The sequence below is a fragment of the Salmo trutta genome, chromosome 6 (genome assembly GCF_901001165.1).
Source record: "Salmo trutta chromosome 6, fSalTru1.1, whole genome shotgun sequence".
Taxonomy (NCBI): Eukaryota; Metazoa; Chordata; class Actinopteri; order Salmoniformes; family Salmonidae; genus Salmo; species Salmo trutta.
The window spans coordinates 45,633,863-45,640,530 of NC_042962.1; positions in this window are offsets into that span (position 1 = coordinate 45,633,863).

Genomic DNA, 6,668 nt, shown 5'->3' on the forward strand with positions numbered 1-6,668 from the left:
ATCTCAGAGCGCATGGATAAATCAGAACGTACAGAAGCAAATACAATCTAACTACAACATGTTACAAGCTACTTGATCTGGCATAGCATTGGTAAAATCAATTCAGTGGAAAGCTGAATTTTCACCTATCCAGATAACTTAGTGATTGGTCCCAGCCAGGCCTACTTAGACCTAGGCAAGGGAGGAAGCAATGATCCATTTCCCAAAAATTCTAACAGCACACTTATATTCTGGGCAATGGCAAAAGTGTCGGTAGATCATAAGTACTAGAGCAGATAGAGGAGAGCAGATACAGTTTTAGTATCTTAATGTCATCACCCTGTTGCAAGAGAACACTTGTAGTGTATTCTAGGTTTAAAAAGGCTTCCACTTTGACATTTCCGACTTGATTTTCCTTACAATAAAAAACTAAAATAATCAAACCCTACAAAAATGCCCATTAACGATTTTAGCATGTAAATCTCAGTGGGGCAAAAAAATGTTTTAATCATAACTATTTGTTCAGCACTTTTGGAAATGTACAGCGACAGAATTCAAAACATGGGCCGTTCTTACAGTGTTCTCCCTGTACACCAAGTCAGAACCGCAGGATAAATAAAGGAGGCATATAAGCAGACAATACATTTCTCAAAAACAGGTTATAAGCTACATGTGCACCACCAAGTCAGAAAAGTAGGTGAAATTAAGAGGTAAAAATAGACAAAAAATTAGGGTAGGCTACTAACAGCTTACTACACAACATACACTTAGCATTACTTTCTTAGCTACAGTATACATATCTTCCTGGCATATTACATCATTTATGCAGCAGCATACAATTCATTTTTGAACTCGCCTTGTTGTGCTGTGCTCACTTGAACAGGAAGGTGGCGCGGTGGTCCTTTGTGGGCAAATTTTGTCATGAAACTTTGTCATCAAAGCATTCTCTGGATTTATGGTGCTTTCAAGACAACTGGGAACTGAAAAAAAAGGTTGAATCATGATACCGTCAGTGATCTTCAGGTCGTAGCTCTAGAAAGAGACCAGAGTTCCCGATTTACAATTCCGAGTTGGATGAAAGTTCAAAACGTATTTTCCCAGTCGTAGCTTGTTTTTCCCGAGTTCTCAGTTGTCTTGAACTCACTAAAGTCAGATTTTGCAGTTCAGAGTTAAGTTGTTTTGAGCGCGGCACAAATCATGTTTCATTGACATCAATGTTTAATGTTAACAATTTTAAACTAGGAAAGTAGACTCTTAATCTTAGACTTGGGACCACACAGCCACTCCACTGAATAGCAGGCTAATGATTGCTTTGCAACGCTTGCAGTTAGCCACTCATTCCTTCTAAGCCACTCATTGTTGAATTTGCGGTTTCCAACTTGTTGTGTAATGCTTATGTCCAATGGCCGGTGAGCACCGATATGTTTATCTATAATTTCTCTTCATTTTCTATCTTCATATGACAAGGATTAAAAAGGATTTGCCAGTAGATTGTCAACTTCATTCATGATGATGACTGCTAGCTAAGATTTAGAAAGTATGATGTTGACATGATCAGTCCAATCAAAGCTACTGTAGATATAACATGATTTTATGTAATTTAATCTGTGGCCAATGACCTTGAGCCTACTTTGATGGGCACTTCTAATGTAACTCTATGGCAGCACCCAAGGGGCTTGAATTTTCGAGCTCTACCCTTAGACTTGGCGGTGACGTAGTATCCCTATGAGTGACAGAACACTGAGCCAATCACGGCACAGCGCTGCATATTTACTGTTGGCTTGCCCCATCACCACAGAAAGCACTGAGCTAGGCTGAAACACCTGCATTTTGGAACTGCCTTACTAAAGAAAACAAAAAATAGACCATATTTGTATGCGGCTTTATTAACTCAATGATATAAAACATTTTTTACATTGTTTGCAAACTGATATGTGCAAAAATAACATACAAAACAGGCAAGCCCATTTTGAATGACGGGTTGCCACTGATCCACATAATAATTCAACATTTCCTGTTGCTGCAGGATTATTTTCCTGCTGTAGCAAACTGGCTCAAATTAATCCTACATATGTAGGAGCAGTTAGGAGTTGTTCACTCAAATAATGAAAGAATCCTGGGCTGTAAATCGTTAACAGAATTACACAAAAAATCAGTAACAGAATTACTGCAATTGAATTGGACACAATGGGAAATCATAGAAGTCGCAAACCATAGTTGGGGCACCTGCTACTGTCCTTCCTTCCACTGGCATGCTGTTATGTTCAGCTTATAACTGTTTTCTTTCTCTTTCTGTTGTCAGGTGATCAAAGTAGGTGTGAAAACAGTCTGAATATTTCCATTCACTGGAAGAAAGGGGCCTAGCACAAACCATGAAAACAGCCCCAGACCATTATCCCTCCTCCACCAAACTTTACAGTTGGCACTATGCATTGGGGCAGGTAGCGTTCTCCTGGATTTCGCCAAACCCAGATTCGTCCGTCGTCAGCCTGCCAAATGGTGAAATGTGATTAATCACACCAGAGAATGCGTTTCCACTACTCTAGAGTCCAATGGTGGCGAGCTTTTCACCACTCCAGCCGACGTTTGGCATTGCACATGGTGATCTTAGGCTTGTTTGCAGCTGCTCAGCCATGGAAACCCATTTTTACAGTTTGTTACAGAAGGAAAATAATTATGCAGCAACAGGAAATGTGAATTATGTGGATTATAATGGATATTTTTGTAGGGGTTGACACATTTTTCATAAGGGTAAATCATGTCTGAAATGTCAAAGTGGAAATGACAAACTTCAGAAGCCTTTTTAAACCCTAAATACACTACAAGTTTTTGATTTCCACTTTTGTCATTGTCCCCAAAAAATGGTGTTGTTCCAATTCTTTTGAAATGCACCATTGCTTCCTCCCATTCAAGTGTTGGAACTTGTGAACAAAGTTGCATGGGATTTCTCTTAATGAGACTCTGTGCAGCCAATGGCAATGTCGGCTTTAGGTATAATTGTAATGCGATGCTACTGGCGGCAGAGAAGTCAGGCGCAGGAGAGCGGAAACTGATTTACAACGGTTGTGTTTAATAACCATAAACCACCGTCAACCGAACAATACAATAAATTGGTCAAACAAAAACCCGGTAAAATACCAGCATACCGTGCACAAGCACTACAACAAACAATTACGGACAAGGACATAGGGGGAAGAGAGGGTTAAATACACAACATGTAATTGATGAAATTGGAACCAGGTGTGATGGAAGACAAGACAAAACCAATGGAAAATGAAAAGTGGATCGGCGATGGCTAGAAGGTCGGTGACGTCGACCGCCGAACAAGGAGAGGACCAACTTCGGCGGAAGTCGTGACAACAATGCCAGGAGCCGCTTGTGGATTTGACAGCACAAACACAGTTCCACCTCTGACACTGCCAAAACAACCGCTATACAAATGTCAGCTAAAGCCCATCTGATTGAATAGAGCCCTTAGTGTGTTACTGTGCTTCATATAATACCACAACCAAAAAATGACCGGCATTGCAGTTGAGATTACATTAAAGTACATGGTGCAAGTGATCAATGCCGTTTGATATTCTGTGCAGATTATAGCAATTGTGAAGATTTACACAGTCCTGTGACCCTGAACATACACGCTTTCTATGATTACATAAGACATTTGATGTTACAGTAACCTCAATGCGGCCATCGCTGTGTGACTCATTTTAAGGTTGAATAAATACTCTTACATTAGTTTGTAAGATAGGCTATTTAATGTCTTAAAAAAAAAAAGTTATTGAATTGTTTGGTAGAAAACACAACCAAATATTAACATTTAAAGGAGTTGCATCTACTACTTGGATAGTTCCATCTGAGCCACTGGGTTAATCCTATTCTTTAAGTTTTATTTTTGTTGAGATGGAGACGTGAATCCAACAGATCATTTGTTAATAGGCTATTTACCGTGTTGCAAAAGTGATACATGACATTTTAGTCATTTAGCACCGTGTTTCCCAACCCTGGTCCCCAAAAGTAAACATTTTCAGTGTCGCCCTGGACAAGCACACCGGATTCAACTTGTCAACGAATCATCAAGCCCTCAATGAGTTGAATGAGGTGTTTTTCATCCAGGGCTACAATAAAAATGTGTACTGGAAAGTTGGAAAACACCGATTTAGCAGACGCTCTTACCCAGAGCGACTTAAAGTTATTTTCTCCTCTCAACCAGAGCACAACAATTTCACCACAGCTCTTCTCCTCAGTGAAGCTGGATAGCCTCTCCTGGCAGCCTCACTATACACTGCTGAAGAACCTGCTCGTTAATGACCTGTAGCTGTCTATCGCGCTGTAGTTAGGGAATTAAGAATGAAGAGTTAGGAGTAGTTCACTCAAATAAAGGATCCGGTGCTGAAGATATTGCCATCCACTTTAACTTTGCAAAACAGTCTGGATATCCAGAGCACAGCCACTATCTGATTACTGATCACTATCTTGATGTGTTGGTTTTGCATGTGCCACCTTTAATTCCCTGAATTTTGAGCCACATAATCCCTTTTGAATTTGAGCAGGCGTTTCAAATAAGTTATTGAACTGACAGGGTAGGTTGTAATTATGAATGTTAAACTACACTGCTACAGGGTGCAAATTCATTTGTTTTAAGAAGTTCCCAAATCCTGTGGCTCAAGGCCACGTGCCTACTGTCACGTCCACTCCTGCTCCCCCAATTTGGTGCTCAACATCACTGGTCCTGGCAAGGGCAACCCATCTTTATGCACACCTGGCAACCATCATTACTGCACACCTGCGTCTCATCATCAGTCACACATGGACTTCATTACTCCCTTGATTACTTAGCCTTTATATAAGACTCTTATCATTCATCAGGTAGTATTGTTTCTGTTTCTATGTCAGATACTCCTCTTGGTTTGTAGCGGGCGTTGTTATTAAACTCACTAACTGTGCCTGCGTCTACGTTACACTTACGTTATTAATCTTTCAACTCCTCCCGTAAACTCTCCTTTATCTATGAGAGGGTCTGGTCAAAGTGACTGATTCTGTCCAAATTAGTCTGTCAGTTCAACAGCTCAGTTGTAAACCTTAATACTACCAACTGCTCTCACATGGTCCTCTCTCCTCACAACCTGAGCACATCAATTTCACCAAGGCAACTCCATCTCGCCATGACGTGTCTCTTTGGGCAGATCGTACAGACTGAGACATCACTGGTCCTCCTGGTCTTGTTGTTTATAGCTCTTCCCCTCTGTGAAGTTAAACAGTTACCTGCTGTTAGGACTGAAGAGCTCGGATATCCTCTCCTGGCTGCCTCGCTGTACTCTGCTGAAGAATCTGATTGTTAGTGACCTGTTGGTGTCTATCGCTCTGTCATCCACTGTGCTGCGATGCCTGCTGATCAGGCACGCCCTGGTGTTTGGTGGCTGGCACTTGGTCCAGTTCAGAGTCAGTAATATGGGTGTCCTGAGCTTTCTGTTCACTCTGGCCCTCATGGCTATGGAGATTTTCATATTCATATGCCACGGCCTCTACTACCTGGTCATCATGACTTCCAGGCGCCTGCGTCTGGCCATAGCGCTAATCTGGGTGGTTTCTGGAACTGTAAATCAAATCAAATTGTATTGGTCACATACACATGGTTAGCAGATGTTAATGCCAGTGTAGCGAAATGCTTGTGCTTCTAGTTCCAACAGTGCAGTAATATCTAACAAGTAATCTAACAATTCCCCAACAACTACCTAACACATACAAATCTAAAGGGATGGAATAAGAATATGTACATATAAATATATGGATGAGCGATGGCCAAGCGGAATAGGCAAGGTGCAATAGATGGTATAAGGTACAGTATATACATATGAGATGAGTAATGTAAGATATGTTAACATTATTAAAGTGGCATTGTTTAAAGTGACTAGTGATCCATTTATTAAAGTGGCCAGTGATATGAGTCTCTATGTAGGCAGCAGCCTCTCCGAGTTAGTGATTGCTGTTTAACAGTCTGATGGCCTTGACAGCTGTTTTTCAGTCTCTCGGTCCCAGCTTTGATGCACCTGTACTGACCTTGCCTTCTGGATGGTAGCGGGGTGAACAGGCAGTGGCTCAGGTGATTGTTGTCCTTGATATTTTTGGCCTTCCTGTGATATTGGGTGCTGTATGTGTCTTGGAGGGCAGGTACTTTGCCCCTGTTGATGCGTTGTGCAGACCGCACCACCCTCTGGAGAGCCTTGCGGTTGAGGGTGGTGCAGTTGCCGTACCAGGTGGTGATACAGCCCAACAGGATGCTCTCGATTGTGCATCTGTAAAAGTTTGTCAGGGTTTTAGGTGACAAGCCAAATTTCTTCAGCCTCCTGAGGTTGAAGAGGCGCTGTTGCGCCTTTTTCACCACACCGTCTGTGTTCGATGTGGATAGGGGGGTGCTCCCTCTTTCCTGAAGTCGACGATCATCTCCTTTGTTTTGTTGACGTTGAGTGAGAGGTTGTTTTCCTGACACCACACTCTGAGTGCCCTCACCTCCTCCCTGTAGGCTGTCTCATTGTTGTTGGTAATCAAGCCCACTACTGTTGTGTCGTCTGCAAACTTGATGATTGAGTTGGAGGCATGCATGGCCACGCAGTCATGAGTGAACAGGGAGTACAGGAGGGGGCTGAGCACACACCCTTGTGGGGTCCCAGTGTTGAGGGTCAACGAAG